This window comes from Myotis brandtii, unplaced genomic scaffold (assembly GCF_000412655.1).
Source record: "Myotis brandtii unplaced genomic scaffold, ASM41265v1 scaffold59, whole genome shotgun sequence".
NCBI lineage: Eukaryota > Metazoa > Chordata > Mammalia > Chiroptera > Vespertilionidae > Myotis > Myotis brandtii.
Window position 1 is genome coordinate 7,510,113 of NW_005370223.1, and position 20,161 is coordinate 7,530,273.

At 40.0% G+C, this 20,161-nt stretch overlaps 1 long non-coding RNA gene across 1 annotated transcript; it reads left to right on the top strand.

The window, feature by feature from the left end:
- Positions 1-765: 765 nt before the first annotated feature.
- Positions 766-16,425, top strand: LOC106728307. Its single transcript, XR_001364587.1, has 3 exons — positions 766-776; positions 13,432-13,433; positions 16,289-16,425. It is a non-coding gene; the product is annotated as an uncharacterized LOC106728307 (long non-coding RNA).
- The last annotated feature ends 3,736 nt before the right edge of the window (positions 16,426-20,161 follow it).

A 20,161-nucleotide genomic window follows, 5' to 3' on the forward strand; every position in this document is an offset into this window, starting at 1 on the left:
CCTTGTTATTTTCTCTTATTTTACCCCCCATGAAAATCATTCAAGAATTATACATTTCACAGGGAGAAAACAGTACATGTTTAAGCAGGGATTTCTAATTGGGCTCAAAGTTTGCTAGGGTTCTGTGGAGGAATTGTTGTAAGGCTTCATGTTTCTTTGTGAAACTGATTTTGTTTTTTCATTTCTAAGCTGGAGAAGAGCACAATGCACATATGCCCTGCATACAGTATGTATGGGTATAAATGTGTATCTACACCTATATATAAACATGTGCACACACTACTCAAATCTCTCCTCTCTGATAGATAATACTGTCATCATTATTCTTTAGAATTGCTTGCCCCAGGTTAATGAAAAGCTGTGTTTGAAAGCAATCAGTGCTAATATTAACATTTAGATCAGAATATATAATATAAACATCGAAGGAGCTTGGCACAACCCAGAGTGAAAAACAAACAAACAAACAAAAACCACACACACACACACACACACACACACACACACACATATATACACACAAATGAAAGGGGAAACTTAAGCAAATAATTCTTACAATCTCCAGTCTTGATTATTACCCTCAGATCATCTCTTCATCATCTTGTTCCTCTTTCTTATCTTAGTTATCTGTTGTTATGTAACAAATTATCCCTGATCTTAAAGACGACAAATGTTTGTTATCTCACACAGTTTCTGGGGGTCAGCAATCTGAGAGTCTTAGCCTGGTACTCGTGGCTCAGGGGCCATGAGTTAGTGGTTACGTGGTCAGTGGGGCTGCAGTTATCTGAAGGCTTGACTGGGGTTGGAGGACCTCCTGCCAAGCTCACTCTTGTGGCTGTTGGCATGAGGCTTCTGCCTTTCACCATGTGGGCTCCACCATAGGGCTGCTCACAACATGGCTTTCCCCAGAACAAGTGACACACACACGCACAGAGAGAGAGAGTGAGAGAGAGAGAGAGAGAGAGAGGAGAGAAAAGAGAAAGAGAAAATGAGTGAGAGAGAAGAGAGAATGAATGAATGAGCTCACAAAAGAGATGGAGGACACAGTATCATTCATATTTCAATATTAGAAAGACAAACCATAAGATCTGATGTGTTTTATTGATCACTTAGACCAGTGGTCGGCAAACTGTGGCTCGCGAGCCTCATGCAGCTCTTTGGCCTCTTGAGTGTGGCTCTTCCACAAAATACCGACTTCTGCGCATGGGCCATAAAGTTTCAATCTAACTGTACGTGCATGCCCGCATGTGGTATTTTGTGGAAGAGCCACACTCAAGGGGCCAAAGAGCCGCATGTGGCTCACGAGCCAGTTTGCCGATCACTGACTTAGACCAACCTTGGTACAATGGGGGAGGAGACTACACAAGGATGTGAACATCAGGAGACAGTAGTCATTGAGGGTCATGTTGGAGGTTGGCTACCACATCTCCTCTCCTCCTTAACTTGTGCCCGCCTTATTTTGAAGCCTCTCTTTGGAATGAATTGTTCCTTGCCAAGTGGTAGCAATTTGCTTCAGTGCTGTTGCTAGACAGTAGAGGGTGCTATTGGTGTGTGTGGGCCTAAGTTGAACTTTGAAGGTAGAGCTATGATGGGGCTGGTAGAGCTCTCATTTGGAAATATAGCCAGATGACATTTTATGTGATTGGTTTTTAAATGTCTGTATTTATTTCTAAAACATAAAACTTCTTTTTCTTCATTCATAAACAGGCAACATCAGGTTTTCCATAAATGCTGCTGCTAATTCCAAACAGTCTCTTTGTAGGTTTGCTCAGTGCATGTTATTTGGCCCTAATAATGGCTGAGAGAGCAGAAGGAAGAGGCACCTGAAACTTATTTTGACATACGTTGTGTGCAGGTCATAAGGCAGCGGTTCTCAACCTGTGGGTCGCGACCCCTTTGGCGGTCGAACGACCCTTTCACAAGGGCCGCCTAAGACCATCCTGCATATCAGATATTTACATTATGATTTATAACAGTAGCAACATTACAGTTATGAAGTAGCAACGAAAATAATTTCATGGTTGGGTCACAACATGAGGAACTGTATTTAAAGGGCCAGAAGGTTGAGAACCACTGTCATAAGGGAAGATACTGTCTTTTACTCGATTTGGCTTCTTCATTAAGATTGGTAAGCTTGCCCTGACCGGTTTGGCTCAGTGGATAGAGCGTCGGCCTGCGGACTCAAGGGTCCTGGGTTCGATTCCGGTCAGGGGCATGTACGTTGGTTGCGGGCACATCCCCAGTGGGGGGCGTGCAGGAGGCAGCTGATCCATGTTTCTCTCTCATCTGTGTTTCTAACTCTCCCTTCCTCTCTGTAAAAAATCAATAAAATATATTTTTTAAAAAAGATTGGTAAGTTTAAGTTCCTTTTTTTGCAGGTTGGCATATTGCAGGACTAGGGACTACTATCAGCTATTTTCATGACTGATACTGAGTTGGTAAAACACGAGATGTTTTCCTCTCCCTTAGAATAGATGGGTGTTCTGTGGGCACACCAGGAAAGACTGCTCTTTCTGTCCTTGACTCTTCGACTCTTCGCTTTCTTTCAGAGAGTATACCCATCAGTGGTACAGTTCTTTTTTTTTTTTTTTTTATAATCAAGTGTTTTTAGAGACATGTCTATATGAATAAGTTTCTAGGATTTTTAACAATGTCCAGATGAGACTATTGTGTACTTGGCCTGGTAATTTTTAGGTAAAAGGTACTTCTCTAATCTGAAACACATTGTTCTTCCCTATCTAATTTCACAAAATCTCATTCGGTCACCATTATCCTATTGCAATGCAGTGCAAAGAACATTAGGGTGTTTTTTTTGGGGGGGGGGCGGGGAGACCCAGTTTCAAATAACACTCCTCTGCCTCAGTTTGTTCCTCTGATAAGTGAGAAGAGTAGTAATGATGAGGATATTAGGGCATTGGGTTAAGAGTTCTGCCTAGATTTTTTCACTTCGTTTTTATAGTAAGCTTTTGTCATGTCTTTGTTTACCAATATTTTCTCTATTTTTTAAAAGTAAGGAAATTAAACTGAGACACAAAGAATATAAGTAACTTGTTCAAGGTTGTACAGCTGGCAAGTGGCAAAGTTCAGATGCAAACCCAAATGTGTGCAACATGAAAGCCATCCCCTAAGCACTCTGCTAGGCAGCAACCCATAATAATACCCACATTGCTAGTTTAAGAATTACTTATGAAAATGAACATCTATTAACCAGCAGAGACTTTTGTACTATTAACATTTTATATAAATGTTAGTTCCCTTTACTTCTCTTATTTGGAGCAATTTAGTGATGAAAGGAAGAACATCTGTTTAGAATGATGACCTCTGCTAAGAGAAGCTGTGTCTTAGTTTTGCATAATGATACCATGATTGTTTTTCTTAGGGAGCAAATTATAAATGTCCATAAAGATGACAAAGGAACAAATCAGGCACCCCCCGGATTCTTTCTGAGGCTTGAAAATCTGTATGAAAAACATGCACATTAAAGGGAATTTTCCCCTCTCTTAAGTAGTGCCTATTTTAATCATAACCTTTGGAAGAAAATTTAAATGTGAAAAGGTGAAAATTAAAAGAACTATAAATAACAACAAATGACTACCTTGTAAATACAAAGCCACATTCACTCCTGGGGCTGTTATGTCTACAAACTATTTGAACAACAGTTAATAAGCACATTCCCAATGAAAGAAAGAGCTAACTGATGTTTCATCTGAGTGCACCCTTTGTCGAGCGTGTTCGGAAATGGAAGGCTGGGAGATAGGGATTTCTGTGCTTCTTGCTTTGAAATGTGTGCATGCGCCCACCAAAGAAAATGAAGGGTTTTCAGGTTTCCCAAATATTCCTTTGCTAATATTCATCTCTGTCGAAAATAATAATGTGCTCTGCCTGGATTAGCTAAAAAATCATCTACCTTTCTTGATGGGTTTTCCTTTTCTCTGGGTCCTCAAGCTGAGATAACCCACGTGTGGTTCCCAGGCTGGCATCACCTTGATTCATATGTTGCCATGAGGCTTGTCTTTGGGGGATCGGTGGGCTGACCCAGGGACAGCAAAGAGTCTAACTCTCTGCTGGGCAGACAAACAAGTTTCTGGCCCTACCGAAATTACATTTCATCCTCTGCATTCATAACTGTTGACCTATGTCACTTGAAAATGTAGGCTCGCTGTTTAGAAATGGAACCCCACATTCTTTGGGCCACAGAGAAGGCAACCCAAATACTAAGCTCTACTTTCTAATTTTAATCTTCAAGTTCCCATTATTCCCTTGAAAAGTTCTCTGTTCTTTCTTTTGTTATGTTTGAGGGCAAATATCATTACTTCAGATCATATTTTATGTGAGAATAAATTTATGTTTTTGAATGGTCTGGCCCATGAATAAGCTATTAATGTGACTAAAACTAGCATAAAAACAATAGCATCAATTTTTATAATTGTTCGGTTTCTGGCTCACCTAGTTTCAAGTTCTAGTTTCATTAGTTACTGTGTTTGATTATGGTAAGGTATCTAGCTTTACTGTGCCTTATTACTTTCATCTACACAGTAGGGGAGGATAATAGTTATTTGATGGAGTTGTTTTGAAAACTAATTGAGATGGTTTATAAGATGTTTAGCAAAGAGCCTAGAAGAGTTAAACTTTATGGAATATGCCCCTTAACTATTTGAATTCACAGTGGCAAGGAAAATCTTCTGGTTTAAGTACTAGAATGTATTACAGTGATCAGTTATCTAGCCTACAAATACAGGTATCCAGAAGAACCATCTACATCTATAATAATAAAAGCATAATATGTTAATTAGACTGGACGTCCGGGCTGTGAGGGAAGCCTGGATCCTGGGTGCCAGAGGGAAGCTGGTGCTGGCAGTCAGGGGAAGGAAGGCCTACTCTTGCACGAATTTCATGCATCGGGCCTCTAGTCTCATAATAAAATAGTCCTTTTTGAACATTTGTATCTTAGTCCAAGTCTCAGTTACTATAGAGCCAATATAATGGGGTTTTAAAGACATACATTATCTAAACGAATCCTTCTAATCACCTATCTTTATAGATGAGGAAACCAAGCCTCGTAGACAGTGAGGCTTGCCCATAATCAAATAGTTTGTGGTTAAGAATTAAAATGAGTGTCTGACTTAAGCCACAATGTTGCACTGCCAACCCACCAGAAAAGCTAAAAAAAATAGTCCAGGGTTGCACTATAATAAAACAACTCAAAATACAGAATTGTAGCTTTTATTTCTAAAATAAATATCAAGCCCTAGCTGGTTTGGCTCAGTGGATAGAGCGTTGGCCTGCAGACCAAAGGTTCCCGGTTTCGATACCAGTCAAGGGCACATGCCCAGGTTGCGGGCTCGATCCCCAGTAGGGAATGTTCAGGAGGCAGCCAATCAATGATTCTCCTCTCTCTCATCATTGATGTTTCTATCTCTCCCTCCCTCTCCATTCCTCTCTGAAATCAATAAAAATATGTTAATAAAATAAAATAAATATCAAGGAAAGAGTTCAAAGCATACATACTATTTTCATGACCTTTTAACCAGTTCATATGTCCCAAGCATGAGCTTTGCGAAACCTTTGGATCCATGGAGCCTTGTATGTTTTTATTTTGACCATTGCTTTAGTAATAATATGGGTGGAGTTTTTCTGTAAGCATTCCTTATATTTTTATGTTTGTGTTAATTACACCATGTACAAAGGAGTCTCACATATGTTTACAAAATAAACCCTTACTATACTTTTGTAATTACAAAGTCTGCTACTAAATTACTGTTTCATGTGTTTGTGTTTCAATTATTAACTGTGGCGGCATAGAACTAAAGCTGAAAACATGTCATTTCTATGATAATAAGTGAACACAATTAGCAGCCTATCTATTCCACACACAAAATATATTCATTTGCATTCTGTCTCCTGGTATTATTTAACTGTATTTAGGCCAAGTCATGTCATTTCTGTTACCTTTTTTTTCAATCTAGAAGAACTCTGTCTTATTTCCTAAGTTCTTTTATGATGTCTAAATACACAGAATTGGGTGAGGTGACGCTCTACAGACATACACCTCACTCACTCGGTTGGTTATTTTCTGAATCTTCTAAAGCTCCCATTTCTTCAGATTTGTGCTAATTATTTTTAAACCAATGAGATGTATGCACAATATAGCTTTGGCAATAAGTTAGGTAGTTTTTTCAGTCGCTTTTTCTAAGTTGTAAGTCAAATCCCCCTTTTACATACTAGCTATGGGTAAGTAGGAAAATAGCTATGTTTGTATTTCACTCACATTATATTAACCAGAACTTTTGGAGTCATAAGTAACAAAAACTCAGCTCGAGTAATATGAGCAAAAACATGAATTAATATGGGGAATCTGAAGATCATATATAACTCAAGCAGAAGAATGCGAATGAACCTAAGACATGAATTGAGGCCAGGTTCCCAAAACCAACTAATGTGGGTTCTCTCTGCGTTCTCTGAGTGTCTGCTTCACTCTGCTTTCTTTTTGCCCACACGCTGCCCTATTCTGCTTCGATCAACCAGGCAGCCCTCGCTGTGAGGTGGAGTCACCTTATTACAATCTGGCAGCTCCTTTTGCAATCTTTGGCTTGATTGCCCATTTGTGATTATGAAGAGATCGTCTTAGGAATAGGGATTCTGGGCAGGCATCCCAATCCACCCCTCACACACAAGCACAAGTAAGCATATACACATTAATGGTATATTTAAGTGACCAGAAAGGATTTCCAATAACATCTCCTGCTTAATGTTGGTCACATTCTCAGATTACATGAAAATCAAGCCTCCTATAGCGAAAGAAGAAAGGACAATGGTTTCACTAAATACGATGAAATAATAACAATAGCTGTTCTATTGGCGCTATTGCCTTGGAGCAGGACACTGTGTTAGAAGCTTTAAAAGCATGATCAAATTTAATTTTCACAACAATACTATAAAGTGAAACTATTATTGCCTCCATATAATAATACTATGATAATGAGCTTGAATACTAATGTTGTTATCACATGATGAAATGGAGGTTTAGAGGGGGCAAAGCCACCTCGAAATCGCTCAGCCATGATGTGACAAACCTCAGATTCACTCTGTGGGCTCTGGGGCTATAAAGCTCAAGCTTTTCAACCATCAAGTGCATGTAATTGCACTTGATTTTCACAGTGTGCCCTCTGTTTAGGGCAGGGGTCCTCAAACTACGGCCCGCGGGCCACATGCAAAATTATTACATGATGAAATGGAGGTTTAGAGGGGGCAAAGCCATCTCGAAATCGCTCGGCCATGACGTGACAAACCTCACATTCACTCTGTGGGATCTGGGGCTGTAAAGCTCAAGCTTTTAAACCATCAAGTGCATGTAATTGCACTTGATTTTCAGTGTGCCCTCTGTTTAGGGCCTCAAGATCAATTCCTAAAAGTTAAGGGTCCAGACCATTTCATTCTGCCCTGTTTTGATGGGTTGAGATAAAATGGGAGATGATAAGATTCTACTAATTACAAGGGCATCGTAATTGTAGCAGAAATGATCTCAAAGTGGTTCTTGAACATTTGAATCTTAGCGCAGGTGTCCACCGACTTTTATCTGCCAAACCCATTCTCCACCTTCCTTGCCTTGTGTATACTTTTCTACTCTTGTTCCTGAGATAGGATTCTGCCTTTGCTCTCCTGCCTTTTTATTTTCTTTAAATTTGGAAGGCAAACAAATAAAAACAAAACAACAACAATGAAACACCCCTACTGCCAAACCAAACCCCAAGCCAAACAAACAGATACAAAAAATCCTATATAATAAAAGCCTAATATGCAAATTGACTGAATGGCGGAACAACCGGTCGCTATGATGCTCAATGACCACCAGGGGACAGACACTCAACACAGGAGCTGCCCCCAACCCACAGGCCCCAAGCCAGCCAAGGAGGGTGCCAGCGGGCCACCCTCTCCCCCCCTCATTCACTCCGCCGGTCACCCCACAGATCGGCCCTGTTTGCCGGCCAGGCCTAGGGACCCTATCCCTGCAGGAATTTCGTGCACCGGATCTCTAGTACTACATAACATCAGTTGCTATGACGCTCACTGACCACCAGGGGACAGACGCTCAATGCAGGAGCTGCCCCCAGCCCACAGGCCCCAAGCCAGCCAAGGCGGGTGTCAGCGGGCCACCCTCTCCCCCCCGCCCCATTCACCCTGCCGGTCGCCCCACCGATAGGCCTGTTTGCCGGCCAGGCCTAGGGACCCTATCCCTGCACGAATTTCGTGCACCAGGCCTCTAGTACTACATAACACCCAAAATGAATCCACATTAGCATTTAGTCCTGTTTGATTCAGAACATCTTTAAGAACGAAAATATTAGAGGCAATATTGAGGTCCTTAACACTCCTCTCCTAAAGTCCCTCCCCTTCTCCTCACCAGAGGGCCATGTATCTTCAGACCACAGTTACCTTTTGCCACAAATATATTCCATTGAGCTGTTTGTGTCAATATCTTTAAATGTACGTAATCAGTATCATATCATACATAATGCTATGCTGTTTTTTCCCCCCACTCAATATTATGGGCTTGAGGACCCTGTTGATTAATGACCATTATCTTCTCATTGAATAATATTCTAACACATGAGTATTACACGATTTAATTATTAGTTAAGCCTTGAATGGACAACTAAGCTGTTTCCAAGTTTTTACTATTTAAAGCAATGCCACAATAATATCCTTGTGCCTTTTATACAAATATTTGAGAGTTTCCATATATGAGCTTACAGTCCAGTGGGGAAATATGTCTTGCAATAGTGAGTATTTATAAATGCTATGAATAAAAATAATGGTTACAAGGGGAAAGAGCATAAATATGGGGAGGAAGAAAATTGTTCACATACCTTGGAGAAAGGTCCTTCCTGGTAGACAGGACAGCAAATATGAAGGCCCTGAGACAGAAAAATTTTCAGTGTATTGATATTTTATACAGAAATCCTGATGAATTCTATTTTTTTCCAATTATTTAACTAGAGTTTTTATTGCATTTCTACATAGGTGATTATGCTATCTAAAAATGATGAAATGTGATTCATGTTTATCATTCTTTATGTCACTTTTTTTTCTTATTTATGGAATGAATAAAAACTCCAGTACAATGTTAAGGAAGGGGGAAGAGAACAGTTTCTTTAAATTTCATAAGAATTTAGTTAAATATTTAGTAAATATCCTTCACAAGGTTAAGGATTTTTTTTATTCTACCCTTTCGCAGTTAAGAGAGTTCTAAATTTGGTAATAAGTAGTCCGGCCGGCATGGCTCAGTGGTTGAGCATTGACCATTCTACCCTTTCGCAGTTAAGAGAGTTTTAAATTTGGTAATAAGTAGTCCAGCCATCATGGCTCACTGGTTGAGCATTGACCTATGAACCAGGAAGTCACGGTCAGATTACTGGTCAGGGCACATGCCTAGGTTACAGGCTTGATCCCCCGTGTGGGGCATGCAGGAGGCAGCTGATCTAGGATTCTCTCTCATCACTGATGTTTCTATTTCTCTCTTCCTGTGAAGGGTCATTGATTCTTAATGGTACTCACACAAGGGAGAATATAAGGTGTAAAAATTTAAATAATTATAATTAAAATAGGGATAAATATTATAGATTACATTTAGTTTTTATTGATTTTAATCATTAGAATAGGGTTTATATACAGATATGTTGTTTGTAAAGTATAAATACATAATTGTCCATATTTAGATGAGCAAAAAGTCAAAAATAAACACATGGGACTTTGAGCAAGCCAAGTAGTTCTGGAACAAGTGGGGGGAAATATGAATTAAAATGTTGGACTACAAATGTATAGTTTAAAATGCCTTCAACAACAACAAAAAAAAGGAATTCAGATTATGAATCAGAGTGGAACTATAGGAGGTTGCAACTCATTCCGACATGGAATGGAGGGTGGTGGCATCTTGGTCAGTACCTTCCCCGTATGCTCCTCTAGCATCAGTCCAGGTTAGACGCACAAGGACTCAAGATCCTCACTGTGCTAAACGATGCACTACTTATTATTCTCAGTAAGTCACCTTATAATAAATCAAGTGTTTAGAGTCTTTAATAATTATAAGCTCCCAAATTATAAGTGAAGGCGGGCATCTTACTAAGTAGCCTAACAAAAAAAGAAAGCAAAGACTTTCCCCATGAGGACAGTGGATATGCCATGACCATGAAAAGAGTCTAAATTTATATAATGTGAACTTTAAACTGATCAGATAGAAACTTAGAAGAATCAGATGGGAACCGAGTGTGTGATTATATCATTCTTTTCTTTTTTGTTTTTTTGTGCTTCAATTTTATTTTGATGCGAAAAGTTCTCAGTTTTTCTGTTGACAGTCTTTCGGATCTCTTGCAGAAGGAAATAGATGATAAGGAGTCCAGGGAAGTCCTGTCCCTGAGGGTACAATTGATGTGTAACTTTGTAGCATGATAACTTGGGGAATCTGGAAGTTCAAGTTTACTATGTTATGTTAGGAGTTTAAGGGTCATGAAATTGGGTGTTCCCTGGAAGTTTGGGCTTTTGTTAGTTCCTCTGACTATGTAACATCCAGTAATAAATGCAGGTTTACAAATATTATGAATTTATCTGGTCTAAGAAAACATCTAATGTTTGAGTTTTCCCTGCAATATTCCTACCAAGGGGAAAACCATCAAGCTCTGTCTTAATGCTACTCATGATGTTCCCGATTCTCCTTGGCTTCCTGATCCCTGATAGCATCTCCCCATTGTTTCTAGTTTTGTTTCTTGCATCATCAAAACAAACCTAATGTGTTCTGTTCTCTGCCTAGAATGCTTTTTCTCCTCCTTTACAAGACACAACCATACCAATATTTTAAAAACAAAATAAAATTTTATCTTTTCTAGTAGTATTTTACAAGGTTTTCTTTGTTATTATGCCATTTAAAAAATTCCTTCTCTGGGAAAAATAATTGTTCTCTTCCTTGTAGTATAGAGAATTGTCTTAGAAGCATCTGTATAAAAGTTGGTTGTATAAACATTGATTTCTCTGTCATTAATTGAAGTTTTAAGTTACTTAATGATGCCAAATCATAGTCACTTTGTACTTTCCAGCAGAGTATCTTGATTAAACAGTAAATATAAACACAATATTTTGAAATGAATTTATTTGAAAAAATTCCCAGTTCTGTGGCCATTTTTATGGTGATGGCCTTCTCACTGAAAAAATACAAAACAAACAAAATTTCATATTCTTGCTATAAAAAGGGCCTGCAGAATTTTAAAGTTTTATTTCATTATGCATCAGCTTTTAAGGGGAAAAACCAAGCTGCCACCAGCTGCAATGAACCATTCTTGAGCAGGGATAAGAGAAGAACCTTAGACAAGTTAAATAGCTTATCTTCATTTCCCTAGTCTCATGTAAAAAATGAAAATACTAATAATATTTCTCTCTATATGTTATAGGGCATATACTAAAGCATTTGCTAAATGCCTAGCACCTACGAAATGCTCAATAACTGTCAGCTCTCATTACCAACATCATTATTATTAATAAGAAACTCAGTGATTTATTAGGTGCATATAAAGCAATAAACATAATTACAAATTAGTGTTTGTAAATATTTGCTATACATAGGGACCAGGAACCAATTTCTGCTTGCCTTTTTTCCCCCTTCTTCCATTTATCAGTCAAGAATATTGGATAAAGTGAAAAATAACAAAGCTTTAAGAAATAACTTTATAAATTCCTCCTTGTGCATGTGTCCATCTATGCATGCTGTTCCCTTTAGATTGCAAGGACCTTTCGGCCGGAGTCTGAATTTAACCCAGTGTTTAATATACGCAGTTATTTATTCAATTCTTAAAACTTCACTCTTGAATAAGCTGCCTCAGAACTAAGAAGATCAGGCATCCCATTTTTTTAGGGATTATTTTTTTTTAGTACATTTGATGGGTGGCCTGTGAAATCCTAATAGTATGACAAATTAACCCATCCCCCCCACTTTTTTTTTTTCATTTTGCAAATATGCTGACTCTCCTGTAGTAGGATTGTCATCCCAGGGTTCAGGCCTTCACTCCTCAATTGATACTTTAGCATTTTTTAAGCACAGCTCTGCCTAGACACTCAGAATGTACAAGTTCTGGAATTAGTGAACGAATGAATATTAAGCATTTACTTTGGACAAGGCCCAGAGCTAGACATTTTCAAATCTAGTATTTCAGTTGGTTTTCAAACGGCCACAGTGAAGCAAATGACGATCCCCATTTTACAGATGAGAAGGCAGGCTCAGGATGGTTAAGTGACTTACCTAAGCATGTTCCGAGCGAAGGAGGCAACAAGGTGAGAGGTAAATTTGGAATCGTTGGAGCCTGGGCTGTTGGGAAGAGAGCAAAGTGGAGGAGGTTCAGCAAACTAGGCTCTGGAAAGCTAGGCAAAGACCAAAGACGGAGCACCCTTTTGCCACGATAAAGGATTTGACCTTTAACCTAGAGAGCACGGTTCTCAAATTTAAGATTCATGGGCAGCACCTGGTCTGACCATTAAAAATGCAAATTATTGCCCTCCCCCGCCCCCCCCCCCAGGTGGGGCTGGAACTACATTTTCATAACCAGATTAAGTTATTCTATTGGTCTGCAATGAACTTTGAGAACTTTCCCGTAGGCAATGGGGAACTTTTGAAAGGATTTTTTTTGCAGGTGAGTTTCATTGTTCTTGGATAATGAAGAGGATGGGCCACAGGGATGGATACTAAATTAGAAGCAAGGAAATATTTAGAATAGTGGTTCTTAACCTTCCTAATGCCACGGCCCTAGTACCTTATGTTGTGGTGGCCCCCAATTTCATTGTTACAAATTGAACATAATTAAAGCATAGTGATTAATCACAAAACAATATGTAATTATATATGTGTTTTCCGATGGCCTTAGGCGACCCCTGTGAAAGGGTCGTTCGACCCCAAAGAGGTCACGACCCACAGGTAGAGAACCGCTGATTTAGGACATTGATTTTCAAACTCAGTTGCATAAAGCAATAACCTGGAAAGCTTAAAAAAATACTTGTGCTTGGATCCCATCCCCAGAGATTTGGAGTTAATCAGCCTAGAGTGTGGCCTGGGCATTGGAAAATTTGAAGTTCCTAAGCTCACTTTCATATGCAGCAACTTCTGAAAGCCACCCATTTAGGACACTATTCCAACAGTCCATTTGGGAAACATTGCAGCCCTGATTTATTATTATTATTATTATTCCTCACCCGAGGATATCTTTCCATTGATTTTTAGAGAGAGTGGGAGAGGGAAAGAGAGAGAAAATATCAATGTGAGAGAAACACATCCATTGGTTGCCTCCTGCACAAGCCCCGACTAGGGCCCAGGCCGGGAGGAGCCTGCAACCAGGTATGTGCCCTTAACTGGAATTCAACCCAGGACTCTTCCATCCCCAGGCAGATGCTCTATCCCAGCCGTGGGCAAACTACGGCCCGGCCCGTTTGAAATGAATAAAACTAAAAAAAAAACAAAGACCATACCCTTTTATGTAATGATGTTTACTTTGAATTTATATTAGTTCACACAAACACTCCATCCATGCTTTTGTTCCGGCCCTCCGGTCCAGTTTAAGAACCCATTGTGGCCCTCGAGTCAAAAAGTTTGCCCACCCCTGCTCTATCCACTGAGCCAAACCGGCTAGGGCTGCAGCCCTGAATTAATGCAGAATTGGCAGGACCCTGAAGGGAGTTATATGCGCTCCCAGATTAGGCATATGCTATCCCATTGTTGATTACAAAACTTTTCAGCCTAGATTGTATTTATATGCAATTGTACAAAGTCCAGTTCTAAAAGCAAAGAATAAACTTCCCACCTTGATCCACATGACACTGCTGATTAGATGTCTAGTACATAACATTGTTTTGTTGTTGTTTTTCATTGTTCTTTCACTTGCTGTTTCACAAATCCCCCACTTTGCAGGAATTCAGGTGGGAACATTCTGTATGGCTTCCTTTGCATGCTCTTCCTGGGGAATATATCCTGTTGTAATAGGAGAGGTTTTATAGGCTTTCATTCTGAAGCTTATATCCTCTCCATTCTTAAAAAGGAAAGTATTGTCTCCCGATCTGACTGAGGCCTGAAAGACTTTTCTTCCTTATTTTCCTTTATGGTTGCTACTGTTTTTCCTCTTACGTGGCTTTTTGGAATTTTCTAACCCCCAGGATGACTTAAGTTTAACAGCGGGCTTATGCTGTACAAACACACTTTGTGGATTAAATATTACTCCCTGTAAAAACCACAGAGCAAAGAAATGGCAAGAATTAAAAAAGAATTGCATAACAATAAGTCTTTAAAGCACATTGGAGGAATTAGAAAAATCATCAGTGCCAATATAGTATTATACTGCATATAAACATGTTCATTTTACAGATTATAAAATTGAGGTTCAGAAAAGAGAAAAGGAATGGAATTAACATGTCGTAATTGGCTGGTCTGACATTCTGCTAAGTATTTAATCTATTCCATTTTTCTGCAAGACTGTCTGAACTAGGTATTGTCAGTCCTGTTTTATGGATGTGGAAATTGTCTATCAGAAAGGTGAACTACCTTGCCCAAGTTCAAACAGCCAGAAGTGGTGAAAATGGCATTCAGATGGCTTTGAAGCCAATGCTGTTGGGGTTTTTTGTTGTTGTTAATTCTCACCTGAGGATATTTTTCCATGAATTTTTAGGGAAAGTAGAGGAGAGAGGGAACGACAAAGAGAAACACTGATGTGAGAGAAACACATCGATTGGTTGCCTCCTGCAGGAGCCCTGACCAGGGAGGAGCCTGCAACCAAGGTATGTGCCCTTGACTGGGATCAAACCCCGGGCTCTTTAGGTCGAAGGCCGATGCTCTATCCACTCAACCAAACCGGCTAAGGCATTGGTTTGGTTTGGTTTTGCATCTCTTACAGTTGACCATAATAAGTGGAAGTTCAGTGGCCTTGTGACTTCATATCCAGGAGTTTTGCTTGTTAACATCATAAGTTGCTTGTATTATTTTGGGGTATCAGAATCGATTTAGCCTGCATCTAGACATCACATTTGATCCAAGGTTAAGAAAATGCTGTTGTCTCTATAGTTTTAGAGCATATTCTCACTACAGGTCTCAAGCTGAGAGCTCCAGTTCTTGGGCTAACCTAAATGAATTAACGTAAGGCATAGAATTATAGGTACTGTGTACAAAGTGCTTACTATGTACCTACAGTCCTTTAAACAAATTAACTCTTGAATTCCCTTCACAATCACCTGAATAGATGCTATCATCAGTCACACCTTAGAGAACAAGAAACTGGTAAAAGAAAGAAGGGGAATAACCTGCCAAAAGTCCCAGAGATGGAGGCCAAGTCCACATCCCTAAGGGCTTGGCCATGCTGCCTCTATGCATGGCTTTCGCCATCTCTCCTCCCTCAGCCATCACCCTCACCCTTCCCAATGCTGCCCAGCAGACTGACCTGCAGATCACAGCTACCCACTGCTCACTCTGGGTTTTGATTGTACTTGTCTTACAGAAATTCCTTCCTGGGGATTTCTAAAATAATTCTTTTTCTTTCCCTTTAAGAATAGCCCTGTGGCCCTACCTGGCTTGGCTCAATGGATAGAGCGTAGGCCTGCGGACTGCAGGGTCTCGGGGTTTGATTCCAGTCAAGGGCATATGCCTGGGTTGCAGGCTCAATCCCTAGTAGGAGGCGTGCAGGAGGCAGCCAATCAATGATTCTCTCTCATCATTGATGTTTCTATCTCTCTCTCCCTCTCCCTTCCCCTCTGAAATCAATACAAATATATATTTTTTTAAATTAAAATGATGTTTCTTCTCTCTCTCCCTCTCCCTTCCCCTCTGAAATCAATACAAATATATATTTTTTTAAATTAAAAAAAAAAGAACAGCCCTGTGGTCCAGATCTTGGGGTCATGCTGGCAGGAGTCATCCACGTTCCACTATTGCTTGAATTGCATGTCACCCTATATCTGCTGTAGAGGATCTATTTAGGCTTCTCGCTCCATGCTTTGGGTTTGTTTTTTTGTTTTTTTCTATGACCATAGACTATAGTCTCCAAAGAAAATTTTTTCTTTATTTTACCTGACTGAGCATTCTTTTATTTTTTAATGTAATTTTATTTATTTATTATTTTTCCAGTCACATCCAAGAATTTTGGACAGAGCTCTGGGCCTCGCAGGCCCAGCTCATGGCCCCGCAGCCAGGGCTGGAGGATAGTGGTTCCATACAAAAAAACTCAGGGCACACAGTAACCCCACAAAGAGACACACTAGAGATTACTGTAGTTGGGAGACAGACGTGCGAACAGGTCAAATCTTCATAAATAAAAATCCAGTGAAAATGACAACCCGAATTCATCCTTGTACACAGAGCACGCCAGGGCAGGTAAGTGGGTGGCGGTGGCCAGAAGTCACCATCCTCACTGGTCGGGGGACCTGATGATGCATGGGCCCAGATGTCCATGGCACAGGGCGGGTGGGGGTCACAGACGATGGACACTAAGACACTGCCCACTGACAAGAACAACTACCTGGGGGGGGAGGGGGAGCAGTTGCCCAGCTGCGTATAGGTCAGGCTGTCCATTCTGAAATGAGGAGGGAGGGGGTGGTCTTTACATCATATTCTGTGACTGGTGGGCTTAGACAGGGGCTGCTTTGTGGAGAGGCTACTTTATTTTGCATTACTGAGCATTCTTTTCATGGTAGACATTTACCTGATCTATTTTAAAGAAATGGCAAGCCCTTTACCTAATCTGTTATTGGATTTATTTGCTATCTGAGCCTCAGTTGATCAAGATTTATTTATTTGTTTATTCCTTTATTTAGTTTTATCGACAGCAGAATGTATATTCATGTTTCTGGCAGTATCTGTAATATATAAACCCAAGAGGTTATGAAGATTAGTTTCTGAATTTGCAATTATTCCCTGTGAAGGTTGATTACAGCCATTGAGATCATGAAAATAAAATGTCAACTCTTTTCTTATTTTAATGAATAGAATTCCTTTCCTTTTCATGGATAAAACAGCAGTTCCATAACTTTAGAGAGATAGTTGAGGTGTTTTTTTCCGCCAAATAGGTATTTTCAGAGGGATGATCTATGGCTTGTCAGCTTACAGCACAGCTGATGTAAAAAGTTTGCGATGGCAACCCTAAATGTTTTATCACCTGTCAGAAATTTCACTGATAATAAAAAGTAACATCCTTTAAATTAATTAGACATGATTAGGACTTTAAGCCCAGAGGCCACTTCATTATGCAAAAATTGTAACAGTTAGCTATTTAAATTACCATTAAATTGATTCTTATGTTAATTGATATCTCACTTATAACCCTAGATTTTAATTTATATAAGATCTTTGGAAATAATAATAAGCTATAATAAAATGTTACTTGGGATAAATCCTTTTATGAAAAAATACTCTGAAAAATTGATTATATTCGACCCTCGGTAGAATTTCTCTATTAGAATCAAGCTAAATTCTCATAAAATGGCAAGGCTTAGATTCATCTCTTGTGCGCATGCAGCCCCCACAAAAACCAATAGAGGTGGCCCATGTTTCCCCCCAGTGACTACTGTCCTACCTTCTCGTCTGACACAGGAAATAGAGTTTAATTTAACAATTTGAGATGGAGGGTGTGCTGTGACACATTTTGGGAGAAGGTACACAGTCCCCTCTGAAGATGGGAAGCGATGTGTATTTCAGAGAGGAACCGACGCCGTGGGTTAGAATAAACGTGCGTACCGCCTCACAGGGTTTCAACAAGCAAGTGCTGTCACAGTGCATTTTTGAAGCTAAAATTCTAGTTGTAGGAACCTTGGGATTAGTTGTTCTTTAGGGACAAATTCAGATGAACTCTCTTTCAAGAGTCAAGTCTGTACTAATTAAAATCCCTTTATATTTTTATTTCTAAACTTCTTGCTAGATTGCAAGTTTCGTCAGTGTAGAGAAGAGAGTTTATCATGACCATGTGGGCCTAATTCCGGGCCGAGGTTTTCAATTGCTTAAGAATTTTCCAAGGTTTTGTGGATTTGGGCAGTGACCGTATTTACGTTGTAAACTGCAACTACAACATTACAAATTACAAGAAACTGTATTTGTAGGCATGGAACCAGTGTAGAGAAGAGAGTTAGTTTATCATGACCATGTGGGCCTAATCCCGGGGCGAGGTTTTCAATTGCTTCAGGATTTTCCAAGGTTTTGTGGATTTGGGCAGTGACCGTGTTTAAGTTGTAAACTGCAACTACAACATTACAAATTACAAGAAACTGTATTTGTAGGCATGGAACCAGCACTGGATTTTTAGGAAAATTGTTAGCTGTGGAAAAGTAAATTTACATAGTGCAGGCTGACCTCCCTTGCTATCATTGCTTTTCCTTCTTCACAGTGAAGATCCTCAGTCATAATTTAGTGGTTTTGATTTCTGCTTTTCTTTCTTTCTTTCCTTTTTTTTGTCACATCCTGGGCACTGAGTAGAGATCTGGGAGTTGAGCAAGGTCTGTGCCCACTAATGGGAAGCAAGCGCCATCTGAGAGGAGAGGCAGAGTTGGGGGTGGGGCTGGTATGGGAGTTCATGAAGAAGGAATACAACTTTATCTCAAAAGCTCCAGAAGTCATAATCCAAGGAAGATGCTGAGAGGGGGTGTTAGCATCAGCCCACTGTTCCCTCCTCTGGTTTGCAATGCTTATTCATATTTTGTTTCTGCAGACTTGGTTTCTGCTTTCCCAGTGGTTGCCCTCTCAGGCACTCCCAACAGGGGGCGCTAAGGAGGAGGAAGGACCACCATTTCTGTTGCTCCCTGGTCTTGTCCGCATCACCCTAGTGGTGCTGCTTCTCCCCAGCAGCTGTAGCTCGCTCCGGCAGCAGCTGCTGATTCACTATTCAGTTTTCTCAACACTCACAGATCAGCTCCATCACACCGCCTAGAGCAATGGTTCTCAACCTTCCTAATGCCGCGACCCTTTAATACAGTTCCTCATGTTGTGGTGACCCCCCAACCATAAAATTATTTTCGTTGCTACTTCATAACTGTAATTTTGCTACTGTTATGAATCGTCATGTAAATATCTGAGATGCAGGATGTATTTTCATTGTTACAAATTGAACATAATTAAAGCATAGTGATTAATCACAAAGACAATATGTAATTATATATGTGTTTTCCGATGGTCTTAGGCAACCCCTGTGAAAGGGTCATTCGACCCCCAAGGGGTCGCGACCCACAGGTTGAGAACCACTGGCCTAGCCACCAGCACTGGTTGGCCAGGGCTATACATCTTCTTCGGGGCTTCATCCCAGAGCCACAGATTCCTCCTATGACTCGGAGGTTCCGGCATTGTGTTAATCAGTATGGTAGCCATGACACCTGGAGAGTGAAAATTATAAAAAAGAAATAAAATGTTAACATTCTAGTTTCTCAGGCACATCGCCACCAGCACTGGTTGCCCAGGGCTATACATCTTCTTCGGGGCCTCATCCCAGAGCCACAAGATTCCTCCTGTGACTCGGAGGTTCCAGCATTGTGTTAATCAGTATGGTAGCCACGACACCTAGATAGTGAACATTATAAAAATGAAATAAAATGTTAACATTCTAGTTTCTCAGGCACATCTCAAGAGTTCAAGAGTCGCACGTGAGAGCATGAACCATTTCCATCATTGCAGAAAACTCTGCCCAACAGTAGCGCTGTCTGCACAGAATGAGCGCTGCTGGCTTCTCAGCGGGCTGAATTTTTGTTGGGTGGGGTTTCTCCTCCAAATGTTGATAATCTCAACCTCTTCCCTCGGTCCCTCCTTTCATAAAGGTGGTAGCTCCCTTTCCTATAGCTGCTACCTCCATGCTGCCTTATTTCCTTTAGTGCTTTCTTGGTTTTTAATACCTAGGCAACAATTCATTACATCAAATTCTCTCTATTAAAATCAGAGCCAGCTAGGTACCTTGGGAATTGGTGTAAAAAATAAAATGCAGATCTTTTTGTTCAAAAATCTTTTTGTCATGGTGTTTTAAATTTTCTGTTTCATGTCATTCTAAGTGAAAATAAAATTAAAATTTTAAAACATTAGTATAGATTTTTACTGTATATCTTTAGAGTGTAAAATGCCAGTTTTAACTGCAAATAGCAGACCATTCATTCAAATGTCAAATCGCCAACATTACACAACGTG